The sequence below is a fragment of the Protopterus annectens genome, chromosome 11.part0 (assembly GCF_019279795.1).
Source record: "Protopterus annectens isolate FY-2018-M chromosome 11.part0, PAN1.0, whole genome shotgun sequence".
Classification (NCBI taxonomy): domain Eukaryota; kingdom Metazoa; phylum Chordata; order Ceratodontiformes; family Protopteridae; genus Protopterus; species Protopterus annectens.
The window spans coordinates 1,484,602,493-1,484,615,823 of NC_056745.1; the positions used below are offsets into that span (position 1 = coordinate 1,484,602,493).

A 13,331-nucleotide genomic window follows, 5' to 3' on the forward strand; every position below is an offset into this window, starting at 1 on the left:
TGGAAGTAGGCCCCTTTTAGGTCCAGAGTGGCTAGCCAAACATCCTTGGAGAGTATGGGTAGCAGCTGCTGGAGGGTGAGTATTTTGAATTTTGGGATCACTAGGAAGGTATTTAGAATGGACAGATAGAGGATGGGGTACCAGGTGCCCTCTTTTCTGGGCACCAGAAAAAGTCTAGAGTAGAAACCTTGGCCTATCGGCTCTGTAGGAACGTGCTCCACTGCTCCCAAGGACAGCAGGGAATGGATTTGCTTTTGAGCCTCTTCCCACTGATTTGGTGGTAGATCTGGGAACCCTTTTGAGGATGAAAGGGTGTGGAAGGATAATTTGTACCCCTGAGACACAATGTTCAGAACCCATTGGTCCTTGGTAATGGTGGTCCAAGTGCTCTTGTAAAAGGAGAAATTTCCTCCTATGGGTATGTGAAGGTGGGCAGAGGCGAGGTTGGGGGTGGGGGGGGGGTCATTGTGAGTTTTTACCATAAGGGGATGGCTTAGAACTCGCTGGTTTTGATGTGGAGATAGTCCACTGCTTAGATCTGTGCGACCCCTGGGGCTGCTGTCTGGGGAGTGTATTTCCTTGGGGCCTAGGCTGACCCTGCCTACTCGGAGCAGGAAAGGACCAGTGCGTGGAGGGAAAATGCCTGCTGAACTTAGGGGGCTGGACCTGTAAGAAATCTTTAACAGTCTGCGTAGAGTTTGCTTTTTCTTCCATCTTTTTTAGGACCTCTTCAGCTTTAGTACAAAATAAGTTATCTTTGTGCAAGGGCGCATTCAACAATTTTGATCTGACATGGTCTGGCAGGGGTTGTTCCTTAAGCCATGCATGTCTGCATGTCTTCTAATGACAGATCCGGTGACTGCTGCCCTGCAAGAAGCTTCAAGGGCGTCAAAACCAGAGTGCAAAATGTGTTTATTTACCATGCATTAAGTCCTGTAAATCGTTAGATTCTGCCCATGCAGGAAAGGAGGAAATGTTTTGTTTAAGGAGTTCCTAGGTACACTGCTGATACTTAAGCATATGGAACGGACAATTTAGTGCCTTGATAGTAAGAGTAGCTGATGTGTATACTTTTTTCGCCATCTGTCCAGTGCTTGGGAATCCCTGTCTGAGGGGGTGGGATTCTTAGCTGAGGTTGCTTTAATCCCTAAAGGCCCTTGAGTAATGAAATGACTTCAGGGTCAGCTGTTGGATTCTTGAAAAGATATCTGTGTGAGTCAGGGACTCTGTAGTACCTGTTTGGTTTTCTGGGAGCAGGAGGGAGGCCATCTGGAGTCAAGCTGGATTCAAGGAAGACATCATCCACCACATCTAGGACTGGGGGGATGGCTAAGGGCCTGTGTTGCGGAAGGTCCAGGGAACTAGAGTCTCTTTTTAGACTGTGGGTAGTCTTGACTCTCCCTTTGGAAATGCTCCCTTAAGGTATGCAGGGTTTCCCCAAAGGAAAAATCCTCTGGGAGAGAGGCTGAAGGTATGGATTCCTCTGCATCAGAATCCTCATAAATGGAGGGGGGCTGCATGTCTTAATAGTCAGATGCATCGGATTCATCTGATTCTTGTTGAGACAAAACTACTGGAGACAGACCTCTTTTCCTTTTTGAGGGAGTGACTTGGCTTCCCCTAATAAGCATGATATGGTCCTCTGCCACTTTAATTATTTGAGATGGAGGCAAGGGAGCAGGCGACTGAGAAAGGGTAGTCAGTTTCTTGGGTGTGGTTCGACCTCTGGGCCTGAGGAACTCGGTTGTTTTCGAAAGAATGGAAGCCGTGAAAGAAGGTGTTGGTTTATATCGGGCTTCGGTGTTGCAAAGGACTTCCTCAGAAGCCAGTGCCTGCACAGCAGCTCCGGACCCATCCAAGGTACAGACGAGCGCAGGATCCTTAGATGAAGAAGAGTTCTGTGGCATATCGGACTCCAAAAGGGTCTCGGTAGAGGCCTGTGAATTAACTGAAGCGGGCATCAGGGGCTACTGAAAGCGCCTCACTGAGTTCCGTAGGATTGACGACCAGCTTAACGGAAGCAGTGTCGGAAGGTTTGGTCCTATGCGGTCTGTCTCTCTCTCTCTCTATCTTTACGTTTTTTCAGAAGATCTGCTGTCGGATGGCTTAACAAAGCCATATCAGAATTTGCAGATTGCAAACAGAAACATCTGGCTACAATTCGGACCCAACAATGAATAGTTCTGGCATTAAACAAAGCACAGAAGGGACACTGAGGAAAGTCGTGGTCTGGGCCTAGACAAGTGACGCAGTAACAATGGAAGTCCCGGTGTGGTATTTGCTTTCCACAGGCGAGATAATTATTACCTTTTTCTGACATCGGTTAGTGCAAGAAAAAAGGATCCACAACAGGGTACTTATCTTTTGAAAACTTCCACTTCAATTCGAAAACGAAACTCAAGGTAGCGGCCAACTGTCACTCATGCAAACTGCTTCTGCTTCGGGCTCCACGGCAAGAAAGACTGATGTAATGGCGTCGGATGCTTTCCTTTATACCACCGAAGACCTGACGTCAATCCTCAAGCGACAGCAACCAATGCAGAAATACTAAATCTCTGGTATTCATGCCGACTGAGGGCTACCCTGGCAGGGATAACCCAAATGTGATGACTGCAACAGTGAAACAGGAAGAACATCCTTAGTAAAGAATATGGTAACACTGATACACAAGGGCATATTTCCAGCAAAGAAAGAGGATATTATTTATGTAAATGTTACCAATCGTTTGCGCAAGCCCCTGCATGTTGAAATAGCACTGTTCACTCATACTATCACATTTAACTACTTCATCAACAGTGAATGTTATTCTTTTTCACAGTCCTTCCCTGCAGAGTTACATGATTTGATTCACAGCTCTTGACAATCATGTCTACATGCTTACATTTGTCTACATAATTAATTCTACCCCAACAAACATTACATAGCAAGAAATAGGCCTTTACTACAAATATGTACAGAAATTAAAAGTTATGTATTTGGCATCTGTGTTGTCCAGTTTCCTTTTTCCTCACTGATGAGTTACAGATCTGATCCTTAGATCTGACTCGGATGCATTTTCCAGACTTCAGATGTGTATCTCGAGCTCCTCCCTCTTCCCATAATGCACCACACCATCTCTAACTCCTCAGATCAAGTTTGCTGCCTACTGCCCACAGATTTATAGAGACAGGACAGAAACGAAGGATCTAGACTCAAAACGAAGGGTCAAGACTCAAAACGAAGGGTCAAGACTCAAAACGAAGGGTCAAGACTCAAAACGAAGGGTCAAGACTCACCCTCGAACAGAAAATGTCCTAAATCATCCAAAATCCTTCTAGGAGAGAGAAGGCCGGGGCGGGGGGGATGCTGCGTATGTCTAGAAATCTAGAGGCAGGACAGATAACTGAAAGTTCCAACTCAAACCTAGGATCAAAAAGGTTCCTGCCTGAAATATTCAATATCCTAGAAAAAGAAAGCAAGGCCAGGGGATGGCTGGGAGGGAAGGTGAGAAAGAATGAAACTGGACAACACAGACACCAAGTTATGGTAAGTACATAACTTAAATCTGCTGCTGTCCTTTTTATTCTTCCTCACTGATGGGTAGAGTCCCCAGCTACAGCTTGGGAAGCCCTGAAAGAAGGATATGTAAGAGCACTGTCGAAGCAAACAGAAGGTCTGCTTCTGGAGACAGTGCCCAGTCATAACGCGTCACAAAGGGATTATTTACTGAGTAACTACTGTATGAGTAGGACAAAAAAGGAAGCCATGGATTTGGAGAAAGGAAAAGTCGGAGCAATACCGCTCCAGAAGAAGCCTGCTTCTGGAGACAGTGCCCAAATTGTAAGGAAGGGATCTTAGGACAGATATTGTCGCAGGAAGGTAAAGCAGAAAAAGGGTGATACAGCTACAGCTCTGGCAGAAAAAGCTGTAGAATGATAATGCAGTGTTATCACTTGGGAGTAAATCTGCAAGTTACGGTAGGTGGTCCCAAGAGAGACACGCGGCAATTATATGGACTGGAAAGTAATCATCTCTATGGTCATTAAGGGTATAAAGAAAGGATTGGTCCAGAGGAACGCCCTAACTTTATGGAAGGTACAACAGTAAGATTGGTATACAAAGCTAGAAGTTGAGAAAGCCCCCCTCCCTCTCTCTCACTGTTTTATTTTTCATTTTTTTTAAGGTTTGTATGGTTAGGGAGAAGAGAGGATGCACCATTGTGTTATAACTGGCCAAGCCTTTAACTAAAGCATATAGAAATTAAAATACTTGAACTCCAATGGAAAAGATAGGAGATCAGAATTTATTTTACATTTGTTTATTGGGAAGGTCTGACTGGGCCAGGAGCCAGTCTTCAGCAGAGGCCTGGTGAGAAAAGCTCCAGTATATTCAACAAATTTTTAGCATAATATATGTATGTAGTACAATAACCAAAAAATCACTGCTTGTAGAATCCTGGATATAAGATCCTCAAAAAATATACAATAAATTTTAACAACACTGTATGTACACATTGTACAGTAACATTTAACAGTGTGACATGTTGGACATAAGCAAAAATGGACCATATAATTCTTGAATGCTATTACCAAAGGGAACCAGAGGGAGTTAAAAAAAAATAAATAAATAATAAAATAATAACAATGCCAGAAGGGGCCAAGGAAGTTAATGGAGATCTTAGCTTTATGGTATGTATAGAAAATTCCAGATAACTGGAAGATGGGGATAGACATGTAGGCAACAGACCAGGGGGCCCATCTGAGTCACAGTCTCACTGGAGATTGAAGTGAAGAGTATGTTGTACAAAAAGGAAATTCTTATTATTGTTAAAAGAAGTGCAGTCATGTCCAGGGTGCCAGGCCCTTTAGTCTCTCTTGGGAACCTTAAGGAAAGAACATACTCCACTTCATACGCATGCATACTACAGTGGGAAGCATCTGAAAATAGAAACTGTGGTTGATAGGGGAAATAAAGATAACAGTTTGTCCTACCCTATGTCTTAAGGATGTTGGATCATACTTCATTTAACATAGACCTCCGCCATGGTACTCCACTTCATACGCATGCATACTACAGTGGGAAGCATCTGAAAATAGAAACTGTGGTTGATAGGGAAAATAAAGATAACAGTTTGTCCTACCCTATGTCTTAAGGATGTTGGATCATACTTCATTTAACATAGACCTCCGCCATGGGTGGAAAGTATCCACAATTACTATAATTAATAGGGAGGAGAGGACAGTGATTTGTCCGACAAATGTGTCCTTTGACTGGCTCTACCAACCAATAAAAAATTTTCAAAATTGGGTGAATGTTGAAGGGGAATAGTTTTGTAAAGAAAAGATCATTTTACCTTCAAAAACTATTGAAGGAGTTAGCATTAAAGAAAAATAGCTAGAAGAGTGAGAACAGTGAAAAATGACACTGATTCAGACGCGAACAATGGGAGTTTTGCCAGAGGAGACATACAAAGAAAGCAGTAAATCCTATGTTAAGTTTCTCGATATGGAAGCACATTTGGGTGAAAATACCAAATTGTCCTAAGAAAACAGCTGATTTTGTGCAGGAAGAGATTTTAATTTGGTTATTTTCATAACATCAAGGGATTTGAGAATGTACAGAAAAGAAGTTAAAGTCTGGTTGGAGAAGTTAGAAGTTAACTTTTTGTACATGACCACAATTGTGACTTTTGTGTGAAGTGAGCTGCATCAATTGCCCAGAACACCCTGGGGTGGGGCCTCGGTAACAGTAAGAAGTAATTGGAAATGACAGTGGCTAGCCCTACATCAAAAAATGCAGAGGACTAGAGGCGCCCATCTATTTTAAAAAGAAAAAATGTGCAACTTGGGGATGTGTGGAACACATTCATTAAACCTTGCACAGACGACGACGGATGGGTTGAAATACAAAGCATCTGGAATACAGACTGCTTATAACGTGATTTAGGATAACTAGATGAAATCAATACACAAGTATTCTCTTCTGATAGTGGACGAGAAAGGGAAAGAGGGTGATATTAACCTTATGTTTAGTACCACCTTAAGGAATTAACCCAAAAATCATAGCATCATGCAAGGATATCTGGAAACAGTTTAAAAGTACTCTTATCTGCATGGAGGATCAGACAGATCGAAGTATTTGAAAAAGATGGTGAAGTAGTCAGTTGAGTACGGAACGTCTGAAATCTTCCTAATAGTTGTAGTCGAAGGACAAATTAGAAACTTACTTCAAAAGAATTCCACCAAGAAGGGATAAAGGAAATCTTGGGAGTCCATGAGATATCACAGCAACATGCAAGCATATGTCTTAACGGGAATACCTGGAGCAGCATGTCTGTAAAACATTCTGACATCTGGTGTCACAGGTCGCTATCGTAACATCTTGCAAGACTGTAGTGCTCCAGAAGGGGGAGTCTTCTTTCCACCTGAGGCCCAATGGAGGAATCAGGATGTCAGGATGTTCTATTTACTGTACTCAAAAGGGGAAAACTCCTGGAAATATTATACTGCAGAAAAAAGGAACTTGGTGTGATGCAAGTCCTGGTCACTAACAAAAAGGAGAGGGACCGACTATGGACAAAAGGAGTCTCTCTCTCTTTGTCCAGCCTAAGACTCTTACGGGAGAAGTGCAGAATTCTATGCTGAACCCTAGTACTATGATGGAGAAAACAAGCTCCACGGAGGAGGTTCCTGTGTAGATGGAACAGATCAAGGAGACCGAGGGCTAGCTGATCCAATGATCTGGAATCTCAAGCTCATCTTAATGTAAGGGAAGTGGGATGAACCTGTGCAAGGGACTGTAATTTAGGATGAGATGTCTATAAGAAATGGCAGGCTTTCTTTGCCTTATTCATATGTTCATACTTAAGTACTAGGCTAACTGGCCTTGCCAGCAATTTTAAGCTTAGCCAATTAACCCATGTAAGAATCAAACTCTGCACCTTGTGTTTGTAAGGCAAACACCTTCACCATTTTATTAACCGGCAATACTCAGAGGTTAACCTGTACCTTTGCTGGAAGGAACCTATTCTCATAGAACAAGTTCATGGAGCTGCAACAGAACATGGTTTCTTTAAAAAAATGTGTAGATAGTTCAGGATGGGGGCACCAGGTGGTGTGTATGCATGTAGGGGGAGGACACTGTGGAGCCGGTCCTGATGATCAGTATAATTAAAGTTGATGTCAAAGAGGAGGAGACATCTGGATCCTAGGAATGTCTTGGATCTGAAAAAAATCTGTGATTGCTCAACAGCTCCATTTCCAAGGTTTGACCAGCTCCGTTTGTGCGACTTGTTGCTCGTCAGATCCTAAGCTTAGGTTCTGAGAAAAAAATTAACTACCCATCAGCGGGGAGAAGCTGATTTGTTGTTATCCTTTTCATTCTTCTTCACTGGTGGGTCTCAAAATGTGTTTCTGTGTGAAGGTGTGTGGAGGTCGAGTCCGCCACAGAAATAGCAGCTTTACAAATTCTGCACTTGTCAGCTGGATCCGTAGATCCAGGATCCAATGGAAATGCTAGACAATCCTAGTTCAGCACATCTTTAACGTTATCATCACAAGAGGCAGTTGCAAAGCTTTCTGCCTAACTAGGAATACCATATCAGTGGATCCGGAGTTTAGGATCCAAAGAAAACTGCAGGCAAGGAAAAGTTAAATCATTTGGAACCAAGACTACGATCCGATGAAGTAAGCAATAACTTTAAAAGCTTTTGCAAAGACCAAACTGTTCAGTTCCAACAGGTTTTAGGATCTGAGGGAGGTCCTGGAAGCTTTGGATCCAAGGAATTGGCTCCAAAGCCCTAGCAGAGTTCTGTTTTGTTCATTGTGGGTTTTTTTTTTTTATTTATATAAGGGAGTTTGAGCCCGTAATGGGACTAAAGCAGTCATCTGAACGGCTAGCAAAAACTCACATCACACTAGGAAGCTACAGAATCTTAAAAAGAACAATGTACATGTTCTGAAGGTGCCAGTCTGAGATCTAAAAGCATACTTCTCAATCTCCTAAAGCAAAAACAAAATCTGGATGAAGGCCCATGCTCTTTCAAACTTAAAAATTCGATACAGTAAAAGGTTTTGCATCAGCATGGGGTTCCTAGTGTATGAAGTCTGAAACTCAAATGCTTGTCGTTACTTTCAGACTTCAACCCTAAGTGACTTGCCAAGAATTGCCAGAAAAAGTACAGTTTTGTACCTACCATAAATGTAGATGTCCGATAGGTATGCATCTGCAGTCCTAACATATGGGTTGTCCTGCCTCAGGCAGCCCTTCGGTCGGCCGGATTCCAAAGTCTGGGCCTGGCCTCGGCTGATGTCGCTCTTCACCCGACGTCATAGCTGCTGTGGTATAAAGGCATCAGCCGACGCCATTTTCCTCAGTGTTTCTTGCCCCAGATGCCAGGTGCCCTCTAGGAAGGCTAAATTTTGGATAAATGCAAATAATTCCAAACAGTAGAGATAAAAAAAAAATATATATATATATATATATATATATATATATATATACATATGTACAAACAAATACACAATAATAAATTCCCCCAGCTAGCTAAAAGAGGGGTAAGTACCCTAGGAATACCACAGAGGGGAAGGAGGGTGGGTAATCCTGACTGCAGATGCATACCTATCAGACATCTACATTTATGGTAGGTACAAAACTGTACTATGTCCTTCAAGGATGCATCTGCAGTCCTAACATATGGGTAGAATACCATAGCCAAACTGGGGAGGAGGCACTAAGATAAAGATGGTGTAGTCAAGATCCCTTGCAAAACAGCAGTTGCAAAACCTGCTCGGGATCTGGAGTATAGAGGAAGATTATAATGCTTGGCAAATGTATGCACGGAGCTCCAAGTAGCAGCTTCTAAAATGTCTTTGGTAGCCACACCTCGTAGGAAAGCTGTAGTGGTGGCTGTAGCTCTTGTGGAGTGAGGTCTGATATTTTCAGGAGTTGTCTTTCCATGAAAAGAGTAGCAAAATCTAATGCAATTTCCTATCCATTTTGAGATTGTCTGTTTTGAAATTGCTTTCCCTTCCTGTTGCATATGCTACCAGAAGCTGGTCAGTTTTTCTGTTGGTCTTAGTTCTGTCCAGATAGTAGCGTAATTGTCTGTGCACATCCAAGGTATGTAGTAGTCCTTCCCCCCTGTTCTGTGGGTTGGGGAAGAATGTAGGTAAATGAATCGCTTGGTTTAATGATACTCTGGAGACCACTTTTGGCATAAAAGTAGGGTTAGTTCTCAGAGACACTCTATCCTGATGGAAGATAAGGAAGGGCTGTACTGCCATTAATGCCTGTAACTCAGATACCCTTCTTGCTGAAGTGATTGCTAGCAGGAAAGCAGTTTTCCAAGATAAGAACTGTAAGTCTGCTGTTGCTGCTGGTTCAAAAGGGGGAAGTGTTAACTTTTCCAGCACAAAGTTGAGATCCCATGTAGGTAAAGGTGGTTTCCTTGGAGGCTTTACACTTTTGATTCCTCTTAAGAACTGCCTGAGTAGAGGATGAGAGAAGACAGGAAGATCCATGTTGTATTCTGCTGAAATTGCTGATGCATGAATCTTAATGGAGGAGTAGGACAGGCCATTGTGGAACAGTTCTGATAAGTATTCCAGGATGTGTGCTATGTTTGCCAATGAGACATTTTCTCCCTTTGCTGCACTCCAAATGAGGTATCTTTTCCATTTGGCTGAATAAGTTTTCCTTGTGGAGGGTCTGCATGCCTCCAGGATAATGTCCTTAACCCTCTGAGATAAATCTGGTTAATTTTGTTTTATGCAATATTCCAAGCAGCTAGCTTCAGTGTTTTCAAGTTTGGATGTAGGATCTTGTAGTTGTTCTGTGTTAGAAGTAAGGGAAATAGAGGTAGAGGCCATGCGTGTGTCCGAGACATGCTTCTCAGTAGCGGGTACCAATGTTGCCTCGGCCAGTCTGCAGCTATCAGGATTACCCTTGGCTGATCCTCTTTGATCTTCAGTAGGACTTTGTACATCAAAGGAAGAGGTGGGAATGCATATGCTGTCAGGTTTTTCCAGCTGAAGGAAAGGGAGTCCACCCTCCAGGCAAGTGGGTGGTATGCTCTTGTGCAGAATTTCTTCAATTGGTGGTTGAGTGGGGAGGCGAACAGGTCTATCTCTGGCAGTCCCCATTTCTTTGTTATGGCTTTGAAGATATCTGGATGCAGCATCCATTCGTGAGCATCCGTGGTAGTTCTGCTTAAGGTATCTGCTAGTGAATTTTCTTTTCCTGGTACAAATCTGGCCTGTAGTTGAATGTTGAGATTCAGGGCCACATTCCACAGGTCCATTGCCATCCGGCATAGAGGATATGAGTGTGTACCTCCTGTTTGTTGATGTACCACATGACTGTGGTATTGTCCGTCCTTATCAGCAGGTGACCTTGTTGAAGGAGTGGTCTGAATGCCTGGATTGCATGTTTCACTGCCAGCATCTCCTTTAGATTTATGTGTAGATTCAGCTGGTCTTGGGTCCATAGGCCTTGTATACACTTGTCCACTATGTGTGCCCCCAGCCTAGGTCTGAGGCGTCCGTGGTGATGGTCTGGCTTGGATGTGGTTTGTGGAAAGGCAATCCTCTGTTCAACTGACAGGCCTGAGCCCACCACAGGAATTCTTGTTTCAGGCATGGAATTATTGGAATCTGGGCTTCTAGACTGTGCTTGTGTTGAGACCATACATTCCTTAGGTACCATTGCAACTTTCTCATATGCAGCCTGGCATGCGGAATCAATATTATGCAGGATGCCATGTAACCCAGGGCTTGCAGGACTTTCCTTGCAGTAAGCCGAGTTTCTGTTGTTAATGTCATGAAATAGACTGGTAGTTGCTTTTGTTTTTCTTCTGTGAGAAAAGCCATCTGAGTTGATGTATCCAGTTCTGCACCCAAAAAAGTTATCCTTTGGGATGGTACTAGTCTTGACTTTTGCATGTTGACTGTGTATCCCAAGGCTTGCAACAGTTGTATGACATTTTCCAAATCTTTTGTTAATTTTGCCTTGTTGCCCGCTTGTATTAGGCAGTCGTCCAGGTATGGGTAAATTTGAATTCCCTGAAGCCTGCAATGAGCAATTACTGATGCCAGGCATTTCGTGAATACTCTGGGCGCAGTAGATAAGCCAAAGGGCAATGCTGAGAATTGATAATGCTCTGATCCTGCAAGAAATCTGAGGTATCTTCTGCAATCTGGTCGTATAGGGACGTGCAGGTATGCCTCCTTGAGATCTAGAGTCACCAGCCAAGACTCCTTGCCCAGCATGGGAAGAAGTTGCTGGAGGGTCAGCATTTTGAATTTTGGAACAATGAGGAATGTGTTCAGTGCGGACAAGTCGAGAATAGGTCTCCATTGATTTTCTTTTCTTGGTACAAGGAAAAGCCTGGAGTAAAATCCTTGCCCTTGTTCCATAGGTGGTACCTCTTCTATAGCTCTCATCCTTAGTAAGTTGCTGATTTGTCTTTGAGCCTCTATTTTTTGGCTTGGTGGTAGGTTTGGCATTCCTCTCTTTTGTGGTAGAGTGTGGAAGTAAAACCTGTAGCCCTTGTCTATTGTTTTGTAAAGTCCATTTGTCTCCTGTAATGCAATGTCAAATGTCGGAAAATAAGGCTAGCTTTCCGCCCAAGGGTGCTTCCAGTTGTTCCCTGGTAGGCGGAACTAGAGTCAAGTCATTGTGTCTGTCCTGTGGAAGTGGTTGTAGTTGAATCTGTGGCAGCACTTCTCTGGTTGGCAGGTTGCCACTGACGTCCCCTGTAGGCACCCCTAGATTGACCTCTGCCTCCTGGGCGTCTATTTCTGCCTCTCTGTGCTCTGGAGGAGTCTGGAAAGGACCAATTCTTCGAAGGCCAATTTCTGCTAAACCTCGGAGGTTGGACCTGTAAGAAATCCTTGACTGTTTGGACGGATTTTGCTTTTTCTTCCACTTTCTTTAGAACCTCCTGTGCAAGGGAGCCAAACAAACTTTGTTTCTCCATAGGAGCATCTAGGAGTTTTGACTTAACATGGTCTGGGGTAAGGATTGTTCTTTTAGCCAGGCATGCCTTCGAATCACTGTTCCAGTCATAGCTGATCTAAAGGAAGCCTCCAGTGCATCATAGCCACATTTTAAGAAATGGTTACTGACCTGCTGAGAGTTATGTACCAAATCCTGAAGGGACTTGCAGTCTATAGGTTCAGGAGAGGACAGTTTTTTATTTAGCTGGTCTAACAAAAATTCCTGGTACTGAATCATGTGAAATTGACAGTTTAAGGCCCTGGCCGAAAGAGTAGCAGAAGTATAAACCTTTTTACCCCATCTCTCTAATGCTCTAGATTCCCTTTCAGAGGGAAGAGGGTTTTTGGCAGAGGCAGCTGCCACACCTTTAGGGCCCTGTGAAATGGTTTCAGGGTCTGCAACAGGAGCCTTATACAAATGGTAATGTGTGTCCGGGACCCTGTAATATCTGTCAGGCTTGGCAGGGGCCGGAGGAAGAGAATCAGGAGCAGTACAGGCATCATTATATGCATCATCAACAACTGTTAGTACTGGCGGAATGGCTAAAGGCCTATGCTGTGGTAAATGTAAAAAGGTCCTTAGCCTTTTCCTTGAATCTGAAAAATTCTGGCCCCGCCATTGGAAGTGTTCCTCATGAGTCATCCGAGGAATAGTCTGTAGAGACAGGTTCCGAGGGTTCAGTCCTAGGCCTCTTATCTGGAGGGGGTTGAGAGGCCCTGTCTGGGTGAGGTTGGGATCCCCTGATCAAAGAAATAAGATCCTCAGCCAGGCTGAGTATTTGGGAACTAGAGGTAGGTAGGCCTGTGTGAGGGAGATTTAGCAGGTAAGGCCTTAGAAGATTTAGCTGCTTTAGCTCTGGAAAAGGCCTTGATAGACATAGAGGCAGGGGATCTAGCAGCCCCACGTGCAGGGGTAGATATATGTCTAAGGGAATAATGTCTGACAAATCCTGGGTGCCTGCTTCTGTAGCAGTAATTTCAGTAGCAGATTCAGCCATGCTCTGTGAGGCCTCGGCTATCGGAAGCATGCTTTTGGCCAAAGGAAGAACCGAGGACTCGGTTTCAGCCAAAACCGAGACACTTGCGGATGGCCTAACCGAGGCTTCAGCCGAAACCGCAGACCGCGAGTGTTGGTCCTTTTCCTTGCGCTTTTTAGCTAATTGTGTAGTCGGAGTCTCAGACGGCATTTTGTATGCAAAAGCGGGACCAAAAAACTCCTCTGCAAACTCCGACCGACGTCTAAGCGTCCGTCGGTTGAAGGAAGCACAGGCTAGACAAGCTGATACGTCGTGGTCTGGGCCTAAGCAAGGAGGGCAGTAAGAGTGGAAATCCTTATGAGGTATTTGTTTCCCACAA

General features: G+C 43.9%; 1 protein-coding gene across 1 annotated transcript in view; it reads right to left on the minus strand.

Annotated features, from left to right (window-relative positions):
- The window catches only part of TUBGCP6 (tubulin gamma complex associated protein 6), a 1,304,734-nt gene that overhangs the window by 1,061,750 nt on the left and 229,653 nt on the right, over window positions 1-13,331 (minus strand). The gene's annotated exons all lie outside the window — the stretch shown is intronic.